Source organism: Loxodonta africana, chromosome 22 (assembly GCF_030014295.1).
Source record: "Loxodonta africana isolate mLoxAfr1 chromosome 22, mLoxAfr1.hap2, whole genome shotgun sequence".
Classification (NCBI taxonomy): Eukaryota; Metazoa; Chordata; class Mammalia; order Proboscidea; family Elephantidae; genus Loxodonta; species Loxodonta africana.
Genome location: NC_087363.1, coordinates 6,348,046 through 6,372,407, shown reverse-complemented (window position 1 = coordinate 6,372,407; position 24,362 = coordinate 6,348,046). Strand labels below are relative to the sequence as shown.

The 24,362-nt window shown below is 42.2% G+C and overlaps 1 long non-coding RNA gene across 1 annotated transcript in view; it reads right to left on the bottom strand.

Annotated features, from left to right (window-relative positions):
• The window catches only part of LOC111750575 (uncharacterized), a 107,241-nt gene extending 83,668 nt beyond the window's left edge, over positions 1-23,573 (bottom strand). Inside the window, exon 1 of the long non-coding RNA XR_010318957.1 lies at positions 23,072-23,573. This is a non-coding gene — a long non-coding RNA (uncharacterized LOC111750575). The remainder of the gene's footprint in view (positions 1-23,071) is intronic.
• Between the last annotated feature and the right edge of the window lie 789 nt (positions 23,574-24,362).

Sequence of the window (24,362 nt, the reverse complement as noted above, 5' to 3'; positions counted from 1 at the left end):
GGATTTTACTCCCGTGGATGTTTTCTCATTTCATGCTTATGTTACAAAGCTTCATTTTTTAGTCCCCCTGCAACTCAAATTGGGATTTTTGCTTCAGTAATACCTGTACATTATATTAGTGTGACCACACATCTTGAGTTGGCTGGGACAGCCCTAGTTTATGCCTGTTATCCCAGCGTGATTATTGATAGCTTTACCTTTTACTCTTAAAAGTATCCCAGTTTGAATGAGAAATTATATTATACAATGCTCTAATTTTAGTAAATCTCTAAAAATTTTTTAAAGTTTTTTTGATGTTGAAAGTACCTTAAATTTTAAGAGAAGTTGAATTCATTTTCAATGTCATTCATATCATAGATTGACAGTCACAGTGTGTTAAAATTATTTACCATTTACTGAAGAGTAATTATGTACTAGGTATTATGGTTGCCCATTTTATTTCCTATATAAACTTTATCGTTTCATTTTGGGCCAGTTTTTACAGAGTTGGGAAAGTGAAACCTAAAACAGGAAGTGGCTTGTTGAGGAATCATTAAGGGGTAAGGGCGAAGTATGGCAGGGAGTGAAGTTAGGGCTTCCAGGAGAGAATGGAGAAGATACCAGAAGAAGAAGGAGAGGTGGGTGAGCAGGGGTAAAGTCAAGTCAATGAAGCTTACTTGATCCAAGGCCAACCATACTCCTTGGTTTGCAGCGTGCAGAAGCTGGAGCACTGATGCTTCCCGCATTTGGAGATTGATTCAAAGGTTCAGCTTCCCAGATGCTTAAGTGAAGCCTTGAAATTCACTGGCCCTAGAGACTGCTGTACAAACCCTCCCTTTTTCTTGGGCCTTGTGCTATCTCCCTAGAGCTGGGAGCAATGTCGAATTACACAGATAAACAAGATTTCTAAAATCCAAGGGTCATTAAAAATGTATTCTATAGTGGTCACACCCTGCAAAATCCCTGATATGGTTCAGTTGCTGAGGACTAATTTTCCATCTCTTCTTGGAGTCTACTGGTTAACATCATGAAGAGTGTTCAGCGAATCTAAGCATTGAGGGATGGGATCCCATCTCTCTTGTATCATTCTTGTTCTCACTGCCACTAGCACAGAAGCTCATTTCCAACATTATGATTAATCTAATCCCTCCAGGTTTCCACAACCAACTATTCACATCTTCCTAAGGTTTAATTTAACGTAACACTGCCCTCTTGTGCCTCACCACACAAGGGGCCTTTTGGGGGAAAGATTTACTTTTAATTAAAAATAAAATTATAATTTCAGCACCCTACTGAACATTAGAAGTCCTGGTGGTGCAGTGGTTAAGAGCTCAGCTGCTAACCAAAAGGTTAGCAGTTCGAATCCACCACCTGCTCCTTGGACAGAGTATAGGGCACTTCTACTCTGTCCTATAGGGTCACTATGAGAGTTGGAATCAACTCCGCACCAATGAGTTTGGTTTTTTGGTTTTATTGAACATCAAGCTTGGGGGAAGGGGTATACTTCGTGTTTCTGTTCCTTCATTATTTATCCAAGTCTTTTCTTACCTTGGCTTCCATCATTGGTAACCACTGGCCAAAGAAATCAACTCTAAGGGCTGACTTCAACGTGAATCCACATGTGAATATTCTAAAGGAGCATATGGACAGAAATAGCAAACAATGAATCCAGGCTGCAGAAGAATGAGGAGTGCAGGAGAAACTGAGTAAGAAATCAGGAAATGAAAAGAAAGTTATGAAGTAGACTGGCTTAGTGATTTCAATAGACTTGGTTAATGGGAAGAATAATCAGAAAGAGCCCCTTAATTGCTTTTCTGCTGAGTTCCTTTTCACATCTCCATGTTTGCAGAGATTAATTAGAAGTTTCAATCACAACCAAAAACTTAATTCAGTAGGACAGATCAGAGAATTCACAAAAATGGTGGCATGATCTGGAGACTTCTGAGGAGTGGTTCTCATAAAATAAACGGCCAGTAGTTCTGGTTTAGTAACAATTATTTGTAAAAGAATAAGTAATGTAAGGGCAGAACCCAACATCAAATACAAATTGCCTCTGTTTGAGCTTTACACCTAGCTCAAAAATTGGGTTTTAGTATTTTTCTCTTGATTAGCCACTACTCAGCCTTCTAGGACAAAAACGTTAGGTAAAAAATGGTCCACAAAACCTTAAGTCACTGAAGCTGAAGTGACCTCTAAGCCAAGCTGACCTCTAAGGTGAGACAATAAAGACAGACTTCATAAGCTACGTCTCTGGAGGCATGATTCTTACTCTCCCAAGGACAGAGCTCCAAGAGCTGTTCCATTTCAGTTTGGTTTCCTACATCCAGCATCCACCTCTGTGATTACCTCAGAAGATGGACACTCCGGCCAGTGATGGCTATCTAGGACTGGGTATGAGTATGAGGTGGCTGAAATGGTCAGTGTGCTTTCTTCCTCTCCCTTAGTCATCCCCTCTTAAACCATACCTTGCTTTCTGACGAGATCCTTTTACAAAGTCCAGAAGCTTTAGCTTTGCACAAGGCTCTGGACATTCTGATGTCTTGGACTACCAAGAAGCCCTCTTCCCCTTTATCTTCTATTCCCTTTAAAAAAAAAAAGAAAAGAAGAAGAAAGAATTGTGCCCCCTACTGGCCTGTTTATACAAATCCCTGAAGGTTCCAGTTCCTCTTTGTTCCCTGACAGAGAAGCACAAAGTTCCCAGAAAGGGTACTATAGGTTCATCTTACCTACTCTGACAGGTGAGGACAGATTTCCCCAAGAAGTTTCATTCTCCCTGAGGAAGTGAAACCCAGATGGTGGGTCGAGGAAGAGGAAAGAAGGAGAGGAAAATCATTTCTGACAGAAAGCACAGCATGAGTGAAAATTAGAATGAGGTGGAAGGATTTAAAAGCTAGTTAAGAGCAAATAAGTAAGAGGGGACAATGTCACAGGATGATATTGAGAAGGTCCATTCTGTGCCATTTTTCAGGAGAGACTAAGAACGTCTATCACATTTATGTGATCAGGCTCTTCTTTTTTGATCCTCACTATCTCCTTTTTTTAGGCACACAAAGTTCTGCATACTGCAACTCTCTCCACCATCAAAGCCGCAGCTCAGCCACATAGCTGATAAGCTCGGACTCATGGAGGAGAAGGTGACTGCAAAAGTTTGGGGAGGTGGCAGTCATTTCTGAGGCCTCGGTAGACTGCAGGGCCAGAGCCAGACGTCCTGAGCTCAATCCCCAAGGTCCAGTCTGAGCTTCAGTTTCCTTATTTGTAAAGTGAAAACATTAACAGTACCTTTCTCACAAGGCTTTTGTGAGAGGCAGTAAGACCACAAAAGTAAAGCACTTAGTACAGTGCCTAGGAAACCTTAGCTATTAGAATCAATTTTAAGCTCATTTGCATTTTGATCACGGGGCAAACAAAGGTTTAGGCAGAAGGAATAAATCTTGGTGGCATGCTCTTTGTTCATGTTGGAGTCGTGTGCACATCTCCCACCTTGGCACATTGAAAGGCCAGGTTTACTACCTCACCGAGCAAAGCAAGACACATGGTATAAGCCAAGTAGGCTGCCTCAGACAGAAATGACAGTATTTAGCTTGGAGGAGGCATTGGAAGTGTTTCTTTATTCCTTCTGACTTGGCTTGTATTTTCTGATCTTTTGCTAAAATGCTTTTTGTAATGAGAAAAGCAGATGTGTTTTTTAATTTTTAAACTAAAAATAAACCCACTTCAGTTCAGTTCAGTTCAGTTCAGTGGCCTTGAACACTCACAATCCTTTAAGATTTTTTTTTGGGGGGGGGGGTAAGTTTTGTAAGGCCTTTGGACTTTTATTTTATTTATTTATTTTTTGACTATGAACAGGTAGAACAAGTTTCAGGTCTCACGTTGTGGGGAGGAACAATTTTTTTTTTTAATTTTTATTGTGCTTTAAGTGAAAGTTTACAGATCAAGTCAGTCTCTCACACAAAAACCCATATGCACCTTCCTACACACTCCCAATTACTCTCCCCCTAATGACACAGCCTGCTCTCTCCCTCCACTCTCTCTTTTCATGTCGTTCTCACCAGCTTCTAACCCCCTCCACCCTCTCATCTCCCCTCCAGGCAGGAGATACCAACATAGTCTCAAGAGTCCACCTGATCCAAGAAGCTCACTCCTCACCAGCATCCCTCTCCAACCCATTGCCCAGTCCAATCCATGTCTGAAGAGTTGGCTTCGGGAATCGTTCCTGTACGGGGCCAACAGAAGGTCTGGGGGGCAAGACCACCGGGTTGCTTCCAGTCTCAGTCAGACCATTAAGTCTGGTCTTCTGAGAATTTGGGGTCTGCATCCCACTGCTCTCCTGCTCCCTCAGGGGTTCTCTGTTGTGTTCCCCGTCAGGGCAGTCATCGGTTGTAGCCAGGCACCATCTAGTTCTTCTGGTCTCAGGATGATGTAGTCTCTGGTTCATGTGGCCCTTTCTGTCTCTTGGGCTCGTAATCACGTTGTGTCCTTGGTGCTCTTCATTCTCCTTTGATCCAGGTGGGTTGAGACCAATTGATGCATCTTGGATGGCTCCTTGCTAGTGTTTAAGACCCCAGATGCCACTCTTCAAAGTGGGATGCAGAATGTTTTGTTAATAGATTTTATTATGCCGATTGACTTAGATGTCCCCTGAAACCATGGTCCCCAGACCCCTGCCCCTGCTACGCTGGCCTTCGAAGCATTTAGTTTATTCAGGAAATTTCTTTGCTTTTGGTTTAGTCCAATTGTGCTGACCTCACCTGTATTGTGTGCAGTCTTCCCCTTCACCTAAAGTAGTTCTTATCTACTAGCTAATTAGTGAATACCCCTCTCCCACCCTCCCTCCCTCCCCCTTCTCGTAACCACAAAAGAATGTTTTCTTCTCAGTTTAAACTATTTCTCAAGTTCTTATAATAGTGGTCTTATATAATATTTGTCCTTTTGCAACTGACTAATTTCACTCAGAATAATGCCTTCCAGGTTCCTCCATGTTATGAAATGTTTCACAGATTCCTCACTGTTCTTTATCGATGCGTAGTATTCCCTTGTGTGAATATACCATAATTTATTTATCCATTCATCCGATGATGGGCACCTTGGTTGCTTCCATGTTTTTGGTATTGTAAACAGTGCTGCAATAAACATGGGTGTGCATGTATGTTTAAGATTTTTTAAAGCAAATTTTGGATGTGAAAATCATTTTGCTCCTTTTATTATATATTACAGACTTTTTTTTTTTTTGCAGCAGTATCTATTACTACTAAATGTGGGGTGATAATCATATACACCCAATAAATATTTACCTATTATGTGTATAGCGCTGATGTAGACAGCATACAAGTGTTGGGGCGTAAGAGGGGGTGGAAGAGGGGGCAGAGACTGATGAGATACAGAGCTTCAAATCCAGGCAAGAAGAGGAGGAAAATCATCACAAGGTGAGAAAGGGTCAGCACCATGAGACAGGCAGGGACCAGTGGCTGTTGGCCTTCATTGTGGGTATAGACGCCTTTATCCTATCCCTGGAGATCCTGATCCCACTGTTCTGGAGTGAGGCCCTGAGTATTTGTGTTCTTTTCAAGGGTCACCAGATGATTCTAATGTGTGGTCAAGGTTAAGAACTACTGGTATAGCTAATCAGGTGTGAGGATTCAGAAAAGTATGAAGGTATTGGAAAGAACGAGAGGGCAGCTTCCTAGAAGAGGTGTCATTTTATATGTATGTTGTTGTAAAGTTAACGCTAATATGACATATAACACATGTAATGTCATCACATACCCAGAGATGGATAACCACACAATTACTGGTCACTCTTAACTAAAGAACTAGATAGACATGCTAACTATCCAATGTAAGATATTGGAGATACTGAAGAACAATAACTACACTCAAATATACAAACAAGCATTTGATATTCTGTCAAACAAGGGTAAAAGACCACTTGATGGAAAACAGATTCTAGAATCATTGGAATTAGTACAAACATGTAGTTCTAGAACTACAAAATGGTAAAATAAAAAAAAATCACATCCTGTTGTTATTGGGAATGTTACCTTCAGTCTTTCATTAGAGAATAGTAAAAGGGGTAGGTGACTGATGTGACCATAACAACAATACTGACTAAACGCACATTTTCCTCCTTGAATATCCCAAAGTGAACAAAGGAAGAGGGAGCTCTGATTGCTTCTGTAAGGCGTCTGCTTTGCTGAAGGGCACAAGAAACACTGAAAGAGGCAGTCCTAACTCTGCCATCAAAAAGACTATATTTTCATCAATTGATTGCCTCCTGAATTTCCAAAAAGCAGCATCAACATGAACCTTCTAAAGGTTGCAAGAAAGAATCTAGTTCCTAATCTCAGGAGTGCAAGAAATGCTATGTGTCCTTATCTATTTGAATGAAATTCAGTCTTGATCCAAGTGCCCTGCTTTCTATGGGGTCAGGAAATTCTCAAGTCATTATTTGTTCTCCTCCCATCCCAGGGTTGTGCCAAGGTCCCTCTGGTCTTTCAATTCCTTGAGTCTTCTGATGGTGACTTTTATGACTGCAGAGGTGGTGGTGGAGCTCCAGGCTTTGTCATGCAGAACCACAGGGCTAAATTCTCACACCTCACCCCTTCATTTTGGTTTTGCCACAGAAAAAGCAAGCATACCTGGCATGCTGATTTCAATTTTCTTCGCCATTTATTTCCATATATAGAGAGAGAGAGAGGATGAATGAGTCAAGGGCAGATCAATCTTTCATTCTAGGCCCATGTAGACATTTTACTTAAATTCTTAGGAGTTTTTAAAACAAAGTTTAGCTAAATGCTTGGCAAAGAACCCCAACAAAGTCGCTATGTGCACTCATTAAAGCCTCACAGTGGCATCAGTTGGCTCAAACACGGGGCTCTTCCTCCTTCCCGGGAAGGGTACTGAGCCCTCTATAAAAAAAGAAAAGAAAAGAAACCCGATGTCGTCGAGTCGATTCCGACTCATAGCAACCCTATAGAATAGAGTAGAACTGCACCATAAGGTTTCCAAGGAGCAGCTGGTGGATTTGAACTGCTGACCTTTTAGTTAGCAGTAGGCCACTGTGCCACCAGCACTCCTAGCCACCTGTCCTGGCCTCCAAACATCCTAGAAAGGTGACAATATAATCTGCTCTTCAAAAGACTTTTGAGAGTATTTCTTCCACAGTAGCATGTGCTCTTTTATTCACCCTATTGTCCTTCACAAAGCACATCTCGGTTTCCACCAACACAAACTAAAATTGCAGCAGCAAGAACTGTTAGATTTCATCAAGCACTTTCTATAATCCAGGGCTACCACCAATCTGTCAGTCTTTCCCACTGTGGTGGCTTCTGTGTTACTACTATGCTGGAAGCTCTGTCACCAGTATTTCAAATACCAGCAGGGTCACTCATGGTAGAAAGGATTCAACATAGCTTCCAGATTAAGACAGGCTAGGAAGAAAAACCTGGTGATATGCTTCCAAAAATTAGCCAATGAAAACCCTATGGATCACAACAGACTACTGTCTGATACTGTGCCGGAAGATGAGCCCCCGAGGTTGGAAGTCACTCAAAATATACCACTGCCCTAGCAACAGACTCAAACATACCGATGGTCACAAAGATGGTGCAGGATCAGGCAATGTTTTGTTCTACTGTACATGGGTCATCACGAATCAGAGTCAACTTGAAGGCAGCTAACAACAATAACCTGATCCCAGGACCCTGCTAATCACTTTTATATTAAATATCTCTTATAAGCTGTACAATGTATGCTATAGATGAGGTTAGATTAGCTAGACAAAGTCAAATAGCTTGAAAGTAGAATGGAACTTGGAATCCAGTACTGCCTGATTCCAGAGACCATGCTCTTAATCTCTACATCACAGTGCCTCTCAGGATGCGTGAGCTGGTAACCCATTGGCACACCACCCAAAGCCTTTGGGAAATTTGTTTGGGTAGGCCTTTGGATTTGTCACCAGAAGGGAAAAAATCAATACGTGTTTTGTGGTTAGCAAATGGTACATTAAACTAACCAAAGAATTCCACAAATTCTACAGCCTCCCCCAGCCTCAAGGTATTTTTCCTAGTGTGACTCACAATTCCCAGAAGGATGATGTCTTCAGGGTAAAAATCCATTGAAGTCTATGGCTGTTATCTTGTTACCCAAATTGCTGCTGAGGCTCCCCCTCCGTCTGAAATTTAGATTAACTTGGCTAAAACCCACAATTACACTGCCCTCGCAATGATTCCTGACACTTAGCAGTTTCTTCTCTATTTCCAGTTCTTATATTTGTTCTGTTGCATGCCTCGTCAACCCAAATGAGAAATTCAGCCCTTACCAGTTTCTACAATAACATTCTGAGAGTGAAGAAGAATTTGTTGGAGGACAGAGGATCGAGAGAGGGTCACATCAGAGCACCGGCTGTCCTCACTGACTGGCCCCCAGAATGCCAGCTTCATCTTTCCCAATTATGCAGAAAAACACACCAGACAATGCTGCTTGGATTCCAGGCCACATTTCTCTCTCTTGCTTCCTAATAGAACTCTGATGCATTTAGGGATACATCTGTACAAGCAACTATGTGCTTCAGAAGAGCCACTTGCTCTCTAGCTCCAAGGGTAGGCTTGACTGTCACAAAGAGGAATGTCATCCCCCTTCTGTGATTGATACAGAAAGCAGCATGTGATCCAATCCTGACCAATAAGATATGAGAGAAGTTTTGCTAAGGGGCCTCTGGGAAAATTTCCTCATTCATAGGAGACAGCCAAAAAAAAAAAAATTGTTTCTTGTCTTTCCTTAGTCATACCTGAAACTACTACCATCTTCTTACTGCCAGAGGAAAGATGGTGACTTTGAGGATGATCAAAAACCAAAACCAAACCCAGTGCCATCGAGTCGATTCCAACTCATAGCAACCATATAGGACAGAGTAGAACTGCCCCATAGAGTTTCCAAAGAGCGCCTGGTGGATTCGAACTGCTGACCCTTTAGTTAGCAGCCGTAGCACTGAACCACTATGCCTCCAGGGTTTCCTTGAGGATGACAAAGCAGAAAAAATAAATAAATAAAAACTCGTGAGACAGAAATAATATACTGAGCTCACCAAAAAAAAAAAAAAAAAACAGTTTCCCATTGAGTCAATTCCAACTCATGGCAACCCCATGTGTGTCAAAGGTGAACTGCACGCCATAGGGTTTTCAATGGCTGCTATCTTTCAGAAGATTGCCAGACCATTCTTCTGAGGCGCCCATGGCTGGACTTGAACCTCCAGCCTTTTTGGTTAATAGCTGAGCACCTAACCATTTGTGCCACCCAGAGCTCTCCAAACCCATTTGAATTCCCTCTTAGGCACACAATAAACCACTGTTAGCAGCCTTCTCTGAAATTAGGTAGTGTCATATAGTTGAGTCCTAACCAATTGTGGATGGAACTGATGTTGATAGCTTCTAGCTCTGGCCTCTGAAATGTCCTGTTTGATCTTCCACATTCTTGTTTTTTCTCCCTCTGCTAGCTAGATCATACTAGGGTGACTTTGAAGCCATGTTGAAAATGGCGGGGCTACAGCATGGAAAGAACAGAGGTCCCTGGATGTAGTAGAGGCTGCCATTCCCACTGAATACTTACATGAATAAGCAGTAATGTTGTATTATGTTAAGCCACTGAGATCTCAGGACTAATATGTTAGAGCACAAAGCATTACTTATGCTGGTTAATACAACCAAATTCCTTGAGTGCTGAATCAACTGACCCTGAAGACCTTATACTTCTAGACTTCCTCTTATGAGATTAACATTTTCTTTAATCTTTAAGCCCATTAGGGGTAGGGTGTTTTGTTACTTTTAGCCCAAAGAAAAACTGGTTGTGGTTGAGTCAATTCCAACTCACGGCGACCCTATAGGTGACACAGTGATTAAGAGCTATGGCTGCTAGCCCAAAGTTTGGCAATTCGAATCCACCAGTTGCTCCTTGGAAACCCTACGGGGCAGTTCTACTCTGTCCTGTAGGGTCGCCATGAGTCAGAATCCACTCAGTGGCAATGGGCTTGGATTTTATCTTTGTTTTTAGCCCTAATAATAACTCATCTCTCTACAGTTCCTATTTTTTATAAATAAACTCATCAAGATGTTCACAGAACAAAGGCTAGGATCTGTTGAAGAAGTTTATTGATGTATATAAGAATTTTTTAACACTCTTTAAGGATGGTCTGCTTTTTAATCCTCACCATGTAATTTTCTGCCTCTTATTGGCAAGATCTGCTTCTGTACTTATTTCTGCCTGATTGGTCCAATTAGTTCACCTAATCAGCACCTTCTTCCAGCTAGCCAGGAAACACACAGCAATGTGGTTTTAGCACAAGGCATTCTGGAATATCTCTCTAGACTGATCCACTGGTCACAACTCCTTGAGCAGGTCCCTTAGATCTAGCAATAAATTAGGTTTTTTCCTGAGTCTGACCTTTTCTGCCCTTGGTTCAATAGCTTCCTGTTAAGAGGAGGGTCTTTAAGTGATGGTACCCTCCTTTCTTTGTCTCTCACATTTATCCACCCCTAGATGAATTTTTTTTTTAGATGAATTAGATGAAAGGCCACAGACCCAGCCTTTCTCCCTAATGCAAGTTTTCTTTCTTCTGTTCAGCCTGGTGGCCCCATTATCTCATTTGGAATTGGTGCATCAAGGGACCCAACCCCACCTCAAGGATTGCTAGGCTCCTTAATTGGTCCTCATGTAGCTCCCATGGGGCACTGGGTACACTAGAAAGTTACAGGACATGTAGAAAGGAAACAAAATATTCCCAACAAACAGCATCTACAGCATTATAGCTCTTATGGAAAGCATCTAGATATTCTCCCTCTTTAGGGTAGTTTCCCTTATGAATTATGATTTCTGAGCTCCAAAGCACTTCCTGAAACTCTTCTTCTTTACTCTCTTCCCACATTAGAGCTCACCACTTCCTCTTTTATGAACCTCATGGTACCTATTGTCTTCTGACGTGCTTATTGAGGTAGCAGGGTAGAGAGGTTAGGAGCTTGGACTCTAGAGCCTGACTTGCTCGGCTTGATTCCTAGTCCTACCATTTCAACTAGTGTCTATGTAACCTTGAACAAAGTAACCTCTCTGGGCCTCAGTTTCCTCATCTGTATACGGGGATAATAATAATAATATCGACTTCATAGGATAATGTGAAAATTAATTGAGGAAATACACTTAATATGATTAGAAAAAAAAAAATTTTTAAAGCCTGCCTGAAACACAGTAAATGCTCACCATATATTCATGTAGCTATTTCTATATCTGTTGTGCTTTCCTTTATTTTCATAAGCTCCTTGAGGTCAGAAACAAGGTCTCATCCATCTTTGTATCCCAGTGCTCAGGCCTCAGTAGATGCTTAGTTCATGTTTGATGAATGAATAAATGAATGAATGAAGAATAAGTACTAAATGAATTTCTAGGTGTGTCTAGTGTGTCTGTGGCCAATTAACTAATTATAAAAAAATTTTTTTTTTCTAGTGTGTCTGTGGCCAATTAACTAATTATTTAGAGGCTGTCCCACTGTAAACCACAGCTTTACTGTCATGGATTGAATTATGTCCCCCCAAAAATGTGTGTATCTGCTTGATTTGGCCATGGTTCCCAGTATTGTGTGGTTGTCCTCCATTTTGTGATTGTAATTTTATGTTGAGAGGGTTAGGGTGGGATTGGAACACCACCCTTACTCAGGCCACCTCCCTGATCCAAGGTAAAGGGAGTTTCCCCAGGGTGTGGCCTGTACCGCCTTTTATCTCTCAAGAGATAAAAGGAAAGGGAAGCAAGCAGAGAGTTGGAGACCTCATACCACCAAGAAGAAAGAACCAGGAGCAGAGCACATCCTTTAGACCTGGGGTCCCTGCGTGAAGAAGCTCCTCATCCAGGGGAACATTGATGAGAAGGCCGACAGAGAGAGAAAGCCTTCCCCTGGAGCCGACGCCCTGAATTTGGATTTGTAACCTACTAGACTGTGAGAAAATTAATTTCTCTTTGTTAAAGGCATCCACTTGTGGTATTTCTATTATGGCAGCACTAGATGACTAAGACATTTACATAGAGAATTCCACTCTTTGTCATGTCATAACTCGAACAAAGCTCTGGGTTTTTCTGCATTTTTTTTTTTGAGCTTTCTCGGCTGCTAACCAAAAGGTCAGCAGTTCAAATCCACCAGCTGCTCCTTGGAAACCCTATGAGGGAGTTCTGTTCTATTCTGTAGGGCCACTATAAGCTGGAATTGACTCCCCAGCAATGGTTTTGGTTTTTGGTTTTGTTTAATCCAAACACAAGCAAGTGGTTGCATAAATTACAACCATACTATAAGGCCACTGAAGAGATGAGTTAGCTCTCTCATCCTTATAAGGAAGGATGTTTGAAATAAGCTGTTAAATGATGAAAATCAGATTATAAAACTGTATTATAGTATGCTCATTTTGGTAAAATATACATTTTATATATATAAATATCTAGGCCTGTGGTTTTCACCTGTAGCTGCACATTGGAGCTTAAAAAATGATCCGTGCTTAGGTCCACTGCAGATCACTTGAATCAGAACGTCCAGGGGTGGGATGCAGGCATTGGTATTCCTTAAAAGCTCCCCCCAAGAAATTCTAAAGATATAAACCAATATGTTATCAGTGGCTATCTGCCTGGGGAGACAGCTGGAGTTTTTATTTTCTTCTTTTTTTTTTTTTTTAACCATAAACATGTATTGCTTCTGTGATAAGAGAAAAAAACCTACATAGAGTCATAGCAGAAGGAGGGGGTAGTCTAGGTAATTGTTCACACTGGCTGGCACCATTGTCAGGAGGGAGAGAGGTGCCCTTTCCCACTGCGCTGTTTAAACCATGATTCCATGAGGACTTGCAGGAGGAGGTGGGACAGGAACACACCATTGTACCACAGATCATTGCCAACCAGTGGAGAGATAATTAAAGGATAAGCGGGCCGGCACCAAGACACTGGACTCACTTTTGAAGTTTATTAACCTTCTTATTAGGCAAAGCCCGAGTTTAACTATCAACTGACATTAGACCTTCACCAAAAGAAGACAAGGTGTTCACACAAGTCCTCTGACAGTCTGGAAAGTTGTCTGCCGATAAGGCAGATGCTGATCTCTACAATTCAGACAAACAAATCCAATCCTACCTGATGCACAAGGAGCCCTAGTGGTGCAATGGTTAACTGCTCAGCTGCTAACCAAAACGTCAGTGATCTGAACTCACCCAGCGACTCAGAGGGAGAAAAGACCTGGTGATCCACTTCTGCAAAGTTCACAGCCTAGGAAACCCTATAGGCAGGTCTACTCCGTCAGGTTGGGAGGCTATGAGTCAGAATTTTGACTCAACAGCACATAACAACATCTGACACACAGAATTTCAAAATAATTTCTAAGCATCTCTAGAGCACAGGATAACGATAGATTTGGGCAATTACGTAAGTATCATATCTTTACACAAATAATGCACCTTCTCCGTTTGTTTGCCAACTGCCCCCTCACCCCATGAGATATTTTTGTAAGTGTCACTATGCCATTTTCTTTTTACATGTTGCTGTAAAAAAATTAGCATAGAGTGCTTAGGAAAATACCTCACGGGGGGTGGGGCGCAATTGGAAAACATAGAAGGTATGTGTTATTTTCATAAAAATTCGGTAGTAATGCATGTAGGAGGATCTGAGAAGGCCCATGAGATCTGCGGGGCCTGGGACAAGGGTAGAAATGGAGGCCTATATACTAGATCTCTATGTAAAAGTTTTAAATCAAGCAAACAAACTGTTAACTAAAACATTTTCTGTCTCCCTTCCCTGATAAATGTCCCTTCCATAAAGACAAAATGGAAAATGTATGTAAATCCATGGTTTGCACATGACCAAAAATCAATGGAATGTCAAAGGTGATTGAATTTAAATATTATGGCACAAGTCTGGTTGTTCTACAGACGGGCCAGCGATCTTTGGATGAATAGTAAAATAAAGACATATACTCATAAGTTATTGTGTATCTCTTCCATAAACTTTATTTTGCTTGCCATCATCTCAGGAGAAACATTAATCCTTTTGTGAAAATCAAGATGTCAGGAAGGATTATTTTCTTTAAATATCTCCTTCAGAAAATGTTCAATGAGAAATGGGGTATTCACACACCCTCAAAGTATCTTACCACCAAAACATTATTTATTGCAAAGGGAAAAGAAAGTAACTTAAGTGGAGAAACTTAGAAGACGCTAAAATGGATAAAATGCACCAAACACAATGCCTGGGGAACATGGTGGCCTTACTGACTAGTCTGAGTCAGTGTCAACCACTGACTGAATTGTTTCCTCACAGAGGAAAAAACAAGGTCTGTTTTCAGAAGAAACAGGAGGATGTGGTGCTACGTAAACAAAAATAACAGATGTAGTGGACTTTGCAGAGTGGGTCATGCCTCTCCATTCTGACCCCCTTGTAGCACGCTCTACTGGATCCTAGAGGCTGGAAAGGTAAAAAACTACACATCCCGGCTTCCTTAAGCTCAGGCTCTGCAGGTGAGCCAGCTGCTGCCAGCTAATACACTCATCTCTGCAACATTTAGCAGCTTGTGTTGTTCATTCTGGAAAGTGCATTCTTGGAATCACTTGGTGAGCTCCTTATGGATGGCCTCTGGCTTAATCAGCAGTGAGAAATAGCATGTGGGCATCTAATTTGATAAAGGTCATGGCTGAGGCATCGTAGTCTTGGAGCCAACAGTTGTGGTGGCTTTCTGATCGCTGCAGAGGAAGCAGCTCCTTCAAGAAACCAATTCTGCAATGTAGTTTTCGAGCCATTCCACAGAAGCCCAGGTTCGAGCCTGTTCCTCTAGCCCTTAAAATGATTTTTCAAACCCTAAATCCCCCTATATTTAATTCCTTTCTGTTTAAATCAAGCAGAATATTTTCTGTTACCTGCAACTGAACCCTGATCAATACGGTTATCCACTATAGTTTCTGAACAACACTCTATAGATAAAACTTCTTCTAAATTCTTTACATAAATGACCTCTAGCCCATTGCTGTCAAATCTATTTCAACTCATAGCGACCCTATAGGACAGAGTAGGACTGCCCCGTAGGGTTACCAAGGCTGTGATCTTTATAGAAGCAGGCTGTCACATCTTTCTCCCAAAGGACAAACTGAAGTTTATTCTCTCACAGTCCAGTAAGCTGGAGGTCTGAATTCAGGGCGTCAGCTCAAGGTGAAGGCTTTCTCTCTCTGTCAGCTCTGGAGGAAGGTCCTCATCATCAGTCTTCCCTTGGTCTGGGAGCATCTAAGCTCTGGAACCTCAGGGCCAAAGGACGCGCTCTGTTCTTGAGAGATAAAAGGTGGTTCAGGCCACACCGTAGGGAAACTCCCTTTATATTAGATCAGGGATGTGACCTGGTAAGGGTGTTACAATCCCACCCTAATACTTTTAACATAAAATTACAATCACAAAATGGAGGACCACCACAGAACACTGGGAATCACGGCCTAACTGAGTTGATACATGCATTTTGGGGAGGACATAATTCGATACATGACAGCAAGGTAGAAAAGAATTATTTGTGGTGAAAACAATTTCCCCTCAATGAATAAAAATAAAAATAAGGAGGAGGTTGAATTCAAACATGTTTTACAAAGAATTTAAAATTTTAAAATATAAGGAATTTTATTATCTTTTGTATTTTTTTAAAATAATTTTTATTGTGCTTTAGGTGAAAGTTTACAAATCAAGTCAGTCTGTCACACAAAAACCCATATATACCCTGCTACACACTCCCAATTACTCTCCCTCTAAAGAGACAGCCCGCTCTCTCCCTCGACTCTCTTATCTCTTGTATTTTTTGCTTTGCCATTTTGCAAGGAATGTTCCTGCAGAGGAATTTACGCCTACTTTTAATACTCATCCTGAGTCAAATCTGGTCTAAGCCTGGATCTCTTAACAGTCACTTGAGAAATTATTTGTTCCTGTCACAATGCTGAAGGATAACAATCACAGAGCTTAAAACAATGTGGGTGCTGAGAAATCATAAAAGAGCACTAAGGGAAGCCCTGGAGTTTCTGGTTTTGCTTTATGGACAAGATTTTTCACTCTGTTTTACAAGAAATACAGTCCTTCAAGGCTGTTCCTCTGGGAAGCAGATTCATTACTGCTGAGAAATCAGAGAGTGAGGTTCCCATGAAACGCTAAGGGCTGCCATGTTGATTGTATTTATTAAGCAACCAAGGATAAAATATTAGTTGTGATGTTTCAGAAATCACACAAACTGATACATAGAAGGTAATAACTTTTCACAAGTGAAGGGGGCACTAGGGAAGCTGGTCATCAGAGTTGCATAGAAAAAAGAGAGTTGTTACTTGTTGTTAATGAGAGGCCCTGTAAATTACTGACAGGGAAGTGATATACACAGCACAAGACATACTCAAAGGACTTGCAAATTAAAAGTCGTATAATATGAACATAAAAATCTAGGACTTTGAGGGCTAGTTGTTCCATATGGATGTCTATAATAGAAAAAATAAATTCCCACAAAAGTGAGATAAAGTGAGTTCTATACCCAGTTTTGTCACCTACTAGTTGTATGAGTTTGGGCACATTTCACAATTTCTCTAAACCACAGTTTAAAAAACCAAACCCATTGCCGTTGAGTAGATTCCATCTCATAGCAACCCTACAGGACAGAGTAGACCTGCCCCGACAGGGTTTCCAAGGCTATAATCTTTCCTGAAGCAGACTGCCACATCTTTCTCCCACGGAGTGGCTGTTGGTTCAAACTACCGACCCTTCAGTTAGCAGCTGAGCACTTAACCACTGCACCACTGTGGCTCCTTAAACCTGAGTTTACTCATTTCTAAAATGAGGTTAATAATGGTTACCATTCTTACAGGGCACAGTTGCATATAAAGAGCTTGGCCTAGAGTAACAGATCAGTATTGTGATGGCTGATATCATCAGATTGTTATCAAATTTTGCTTGCTATGAAATCCAAAGTGCAGATGACAAAATGAGATGGTCCCCATAAAAACTATATGTTAGCCAAAGAGAAAGGACATACAGTGTTTTAAGACAGGTTTAGGGCATTATGATAAAACATCTTTAAATCAAAATCCACTGCTTCAGAACAAGTGACGTTAGGGAAAAGGGCTCACTGATGTTTCCCTTTGAACTCTTGATGAAAAGGAGAATTTGCTTAAGCACATAAAATAGTGAGAACCAGATTATAGAGGCTGAACACTACCGACATCAATAGAATTGTGTGTTTGTGTGCCTGGTTTCAGTATGCAAAAGTGAGTCGGCTGTCAGCCTTATTTAAGAGAATAAGCTATATTCAACAACACGATCGACATCAATAGAATTGTGCATTTGTGTGCCTGGTTTCAGTATGCAAAGGTGAGTTGGCTGTCAGCCTTGTTTAAGAGAATAAGCTATATTCAACAAACTTGCAGGGAGCTCTTCGTATAAGCAACTTTTTGGGTTCTCTCCAGTTTGTCTGATATTTCCTTCTTCGCATTCTTAGTGGAGTCCTCTACATCCACTCACTTCTTAGTTTTTAAGGTTCTTAAGAACCCTAGTGGCTTGCTGTAGTAGATAAGATGTACAGGTCAGGTCTCTTTCACTTGCACATGGCAGGACCTCAACTTGATTTGGCTTAAGCAGAAAGAGGTAATACTGGTAATATTGTTCAGGTAACTGAAAAAGCCAAGGGGTACATGGGCTTCAGCACAGTGGAATCCCATGCTTGGATGATATCCATCAAGAATCTGCTTTTTTGTCCTGTCCCAATTCATTTGCCTAGATGCTGGCTGGCTTTCTTCATGGTAGCAAGTTGGCCACCAGACACTGATTTGCTTAGCAGCACCAACAGGGAGAGGGTTTCTTTCCTCGGTACTTCCATCATATGTCTTGGAGCTAACTCTTACTTGACTGACATGGATTCTGTGGCCATCACTACACCAAATACTGGGTCAAGAGGGCAAAGGATACATCTTAGCCAAACCTAGATTCCATGCCCATCCCCAGTAAAGGAAGCGAGCATCAGCCACACTCAAATTATCGGTTTGGGAGTGATAAAGATGTGTTCTGTTAGCAGAGAGATTCTATGAAGACAAAATAATGGTTATTAAGCACACCACGTCTTCCCTAGTGAGGCCCCAGCCTCTTCTTCCATCCCTCTGGATACTTTCTGCCAGTGAAGCCACCCCTCCACTGCTTCACAAAGATAGTCTCACTCATCCTGTAAGATTCAGCTCAGGAATTACTTCCTCCAGGATGTCCTCCGTATCTACTCCCACAGCTAGACTGGATCAGGGGCCCAGGGATCCTACGGTTCCCTCTGTCACTGCACTTACATGTTTATGAGCTAGTCTCCATTCCTAGACTAAAATCCTTAAGCACCAAACCCAAACCCATTGTCATCGAGTCAAATTTCTACTCAAAGTGACCCTATAGGACAAAGTAGAACTGCCCCATGGGGCTTCCAAGGCTGTAGATCTTTACAAAAGCAGACTGCCACATCTTTCTCCCGCAGAGCGGCTGGTGGGTTCTAACCAACAACCTTTGGGTTCACAGCCAAGAGCTTAATCACAGGGACTATCTGACTCAACTTCATACCTACCAAAATTAGCTCAGTGCCTGGCATACAGTAGGCGCTCAGTTAACCTTTGCTGAGTGAATGAACTGATGAAGCGTAAGGTCAGGTTCCAAACATTTGCACATGTGCACACATATACACACGCAGAAAACCAAAAACTTTGCCGTCAAGTAGATTCCAACTCATAACAACCCTATAGGACAGAGTAGAACTGCCCCATAGAGTTTCCAAGGAGTGCCTGGTGAATTCGAACTGCCGGCCTTTTGGTTAGCAGCCATAGCTCTTAAGAACTACACCACCACGTTTTCTACACACACAAAAGTGATATTCAAAGTAGTTAACAACTTGAAAGTTAACAGACCAGTCAGAATGGCCGCAGACTGTAGAATTGGGGCAGGGACCTGGAGGGACTCTCCAAGGGTGAAGTGCTGCCATTTCAGCTGCCACATAAGGGAGGGAGGGGGGCTTTGAGATGGCTCAATGATGATGCTAGTCTCAGAGTTGCTTGCTCCTCTTTTAAGCAGTCTAGTCAGGGCCAGATCACTCAGTAAGCAAGGTAAGCACAGGCTTACTTGTGTTTACTCACTAGTCTGTAGTGACCAATTTCCCATGGGAATCTAGAGGATAGCAAGAGGGGCGCTCAGGGTAGCAGCTTTTTACCAAGTGCTATGAAAATATTCCAATAATTCCTCAGCTTATAGAACCCTGGCGGCATAGTGGTTAAGAGCTCGGCTACTAACCAAAATGTCAGCAGTCTGAATAAGCCCAAGCTGCTCCTTGGAAACCCTGTAGGGCCGTTCTACTCCTCAGCTGATAGTGGTACTTGTGCATGCTTGGTAATTAACATCTATGTCAGTGCCTGCCTTATGGTGACTCCATGTGCAAAGGAACAAAACACTGCTCAGTGCTGTGCCGTCCACATGAGCTGTTGCAGATTGGCCAGCTGTGATCCGAATGGTTTTCATTGGCTGATTTTCAGAAGTAGATGACCAGTCCTTTCTCCCTATATATGTGTTCGTGTATACTTTTATGTACAACATATTAAATATACACACGCATGCATGAAATATAAGATTTATATCAATTTGCCTTTTACACATTCTATAATCCAAAAACTTTCACCACTATCCTGGCAGATTCCCGGGAAATGTACCTTTGCCTGGAAAGATACAGTAACTCCTTTTCCCCTTATTCTCTCTGTCAAAGAAGCATCTGCCTGGCTTCAGTTCCCAAAGCTGTAACAGTCTCAGAAAGATCCCTTGGAGGTGGCTCAAAGATGATGCTGGTCTCAGAGATGCTTGCTCCTCTTTTAAGCAGTCTAGTAAGGGCCAGATTACCCAGTAAGCAAGGTAAGCACAGATATGGTGAAACCCGTATGAAATTGGTAACTACAGATTACTAAGTAAGCACAAATAAACCCTTGCTTACTGGATCACCTGTCCCCTTTGGAGATTATAAATCTGAAAGGAGGCTTTGATTCTGTAGGAAGGTGCTGTGGAGTTGGGAGAGAGACAGATGCCAGCCATACCTAGAAGCAGAATCTTCGATGTGATGAAATTTTTCATGAGAGAGGACCTGTTAAGCAAGGTAAGCACCGTGATTACCTTGCCTATTGGATAATCTGCCCTCGAGCCTAGTCATACTCATATCCTTCCCCCAAACTCCCATTCATATCCCAAGAAGGGTCAAGACTCTTCACTGAAAAAATGAAGCAAACATGAGCTGTAAGTGATCCCAAGGCAGCCAGAATTGGAGAAATTTTCAGAGAAGCTAATTTTGCATTCACAAAGGAGGCAGCAGTTGTCAGGTCCTGCCAGTGGGTGAATATAAAACATATAATTCTTTCAGAATGGGATATGCAAATTAAATCAATTAAATCCTGGCTGTGCTTGGCCATCCCGATGTGCACACTCACCACTGCAGTTATTGAAATGGCACTAAAGGAGTCTTCAGTTCGGGGTGATAAGCTGGGTCTGAGATAATCAACAGGCAATTCATCCATTAACAGGACTGAGTAGGAAGAGCTGATTCTAAATCATCTGAGAATCCAACATTGCTGGGAGAGAGGCTAGTCATATGGTGCTGATAATCGAAAAGGAACTTCGTTTTTCAGTTCTATTGACAAGAGCAACAACTCCCTCAGGAGCGGAGCAGCTTTTTCTCTGAACACCAAGCAACACGAGTGTGAGGAAGAGCAGTACTGAGACCTTGACTAGCAGGAGCGGAAGTGAATGAAATTGCAGAGTAAAGCTGGGCCAACAGCTAGAAGTCAAGCCAGAAAATGGCTCTGCCACACACCAGTACCTCAAAACAGAAACCTGACTGTCATTCTGGATTCATCCCATGCTACCAAAACCTCTCCACTAGCCAATTCATCACTAAGTCCTCTCTTTTTCCTCCTCAATTTACTCTTAATCCATCAGCCTACCTTGACCTCCATTGGCACCATCACCGTATACCAAGCCATTATTACATCTCCTCTAGATTTTTGCAATTGCCTCCATACTGGCTTACCAGATTCCATTTTTGTTTTCACCCAATCCATTCTTGTAGAACTCATAGCAGTCTTTTATAAAAAGAAATCTGATCATGTCACTCTTTGTCTTAAAATCCCTGGATCGCTTTTGTGTAATGATCCAGTTGGCCAAGCAAAACGAGATCCTTCTTGCCTCTCTAACCGTGTCTGGGTGCCCACTCCCCCCACTCCTTTCCCACTCACTAATTCTAGGCACATCGGGTGGCTTTTAGTTCCTCAGAGATACCAACCTCTTTCCTCCCTCAGAGTATTTCCAATGCAGTGCCCCTTGCCTGAAACATTCTTCCCTACTCCCTGTAACCTCACCTGTAGCCTCGATGTATGGCTGGCTCCTTATGGTCTTACTGGTCTCACGCTAAATGTGACCTCCTCAATGATTCATTCTCTGACCGCCCTACCCAAACAGCATCACTTCCCTGTTAAAGAACCCAACTTGTCTACACTGCAACATTATCTCCCCCAAAAGAAAGCTGGATATCTTTTTCTAACATTACCGCATTTTCCTCCTTAGCTTTTTTCAAGAAACCAAGAGAAAGAAACCCAGTTTTTACCCTGGCCATCTCAAGCCTATCAATGCTTCCATGGAAGCAATAAGGGATTAAATACTTGGAGATCTGCTCCTGCTGGGATCCATTTCCTCTATCAGCAGGCATGCTCCAAAAGGGGACCCACTTGAGCTTGTTTGCCTTCAATCCAGTCAACAAGGCGAAGCAATTTAGCCTCACATTTAGTACCACTTGCTTTGCTAAGTACATTCTGACAGAGTTTTAAAGGCCTAACCAAGGGAGCACTCTATCTACATATAAGTTGATTGGTTGAGAACGTCGATTCCCCCACTAAAGACACCTCACTATTATTACACAATTTATTAAGCCATCAAAGGTTTCAACACCCCAAACATGCTGTCACTAATACTTAAGCTACCGTACTGTCTCTCACCCTTCTCTTCCACTTCTTGAAATGAATTCTGGGGGCTGATGCCTCTGGGCATCTTCCCCCAGAGCCACTGGCATCCCCATTTTATCTTATGATTTACACACACTCTTTAGCTTTGACCTCTGGATTATGCAAGGAAGTCTTGACGGAAGTGTCCCCAAGTCTTAAACAACTTCTGTACTTCTGTATTCCCCCATCTTAGCCCTGTGAATGCCTTTATATGTATCAGCTTCCCTTTTTTTCTAAGCTGATTAGCCTAACTGACTTAATCAGATCCATCTCCTGCAAACTCACACATTTTTGCAAATATGGGTGCTGCCTCCCCACCAAATGTAGTCCATCAAGTTGTTAATTTTGTGTAGTTACGCTTAAATGTAATTTTTAAAACAGAAGCTTACCTTTTTTTTTTTTCTTTTAACCTTTTCTGGGGTTAAAGAAGCAAAATTCGAGGGAAGGGGGATAATCACCATCCTATTATTAACTCTGTGGTAACCAGCTGAAAAGATACCTTCTTCATACCAATACTAGTATAGATAATAAGCACTATTTTAGAATTTAATTTCTCCTCTTTCCACTTTCTCTTTTGCCTTTTATTCACATTATCAGTACCTGGTTCCAAGGAACCAAAATCAACTCCCAATATCTGGAGATAAATTGAAGTTTCTTGGAAAGAAATCAGAGACTTATACAATCAACCAGAGATTCAAGAAGCAGGACCGGAAAATGTTAAGGACTCATAGGATACTGGGAAGCTGGATTTCGGGAATATTTTGGCCACTTACTAGTGCGACAACCTCAACAGACAACCATGCTATAAAGCAGTAAGGGTGATATCAGAAACTGTCTAGCTTCAGGGGAAAGAGTGACCAGGATCAGCCCAAAGCTGATCCCTATGAGGGGAGGTGAGACGTATCTCCACTCCAAACTTTTTACCAGTTCTGACACCAGTCGTCCCTCCCACGGCACTCTCTGCTTCTCTGCTGGGTTCAATAATGCATTGCAGTTGCCACACAGAACTCGCAGATCATACTTACAGTTAAGCGGCTTATTAAGGAAGTAACAGGGTACAACTCAGGATCGAGATCAACAGACTGCAACTCAGGATCAGGATCAGGAAGTCTGTAGGCAAAGTTTCTCTTCTTCGGTGCAGGACAGCTCCCTCAGCTCCTCTTGGCCATGCTGGACTTTCTCTCTCTCAGAACAGGCCTCCTCTGGCCCCCTGAGGACAGGCTTTTCTGGGCCACCTCAGGACAGGCTTCTGTTGGCCCTGCCAGCTGTCGTCACTGACTCTGCTGCAGGGCCCCTTCTGGGCCTGTCACCATCTTCAGTGTTACAGCCCTAGACCCTGTTACAGCTCTTTTAGGAAGTTCCTTGCCTCCTCTCTCTCTCTCTGTTTTTTCTCTCTTCTTTCTTCCTTCTGCTTCTTCCCGCTACTCCTCTTTCTGCTTCTTTCTGTCTGAAAAAACCTCTGTGGGGCTGGCTGTATATATATATACATACAGCCAGCCCCATATATACATATATATATACATATATATATACATGTACATGTACATGTACATGTACATATACATGTACATGTACATGTACATATACATATACATATACATATACATGTACATGTACATGTACATATACATATACATATACATGTACATGTACATATACATATACATATACATATACACACATATGTCTGTGTGTATACAAAACACACACACAAAACTCCTTGTCAGTTTCAAGGCGTGGCCTCTACCAGTGGGGGCCACAAACAAACCAATCCCCTTCAGTAGGTCACAGACCCTTCATTTGCATAGTAGGCTCACCTCATTGACCCATCCCTGCAACGGCATTCATTTATGGCAGTAACAACAGTAGGCATGTGCGGTGAAATGAGTTCCTTTTTGTGGCCTTTTGCCTTGGTTCTTTGGAAAAAAACAGCTGAGAGATTTCCCCCCTCAGCCCTGAGGAGATAGCTTTGCCCTAGTTTTCTACCCTAGAGGGTTTGTCACTTTAGTCCAGGTTGGTCGACATTTCCTGGGTAAGCTGTAAACTACTTGGTTTTATACTTTTTGTCTAGTCCTGGGCTGCAGCCTGCTCTGTGACAGCTCACAGCTGAATTCCCCCAGCTGCTGAGAGTGCTGCCTGCAAGCTGAATTCCTCCCCAGGAATTGCCCTTCATCAAGGCTATGTCCTCTACTGAGGACAGCTTCCTTCCAGGACCTGGTTAACACAGGCATACAAAGCTCTGGCCCCCAACCTGAGACATCTCTGAAGGACTTTCCCAGCCTCAGAGCTCTTTATGGGGTTGGCTGAGGTCTCCTT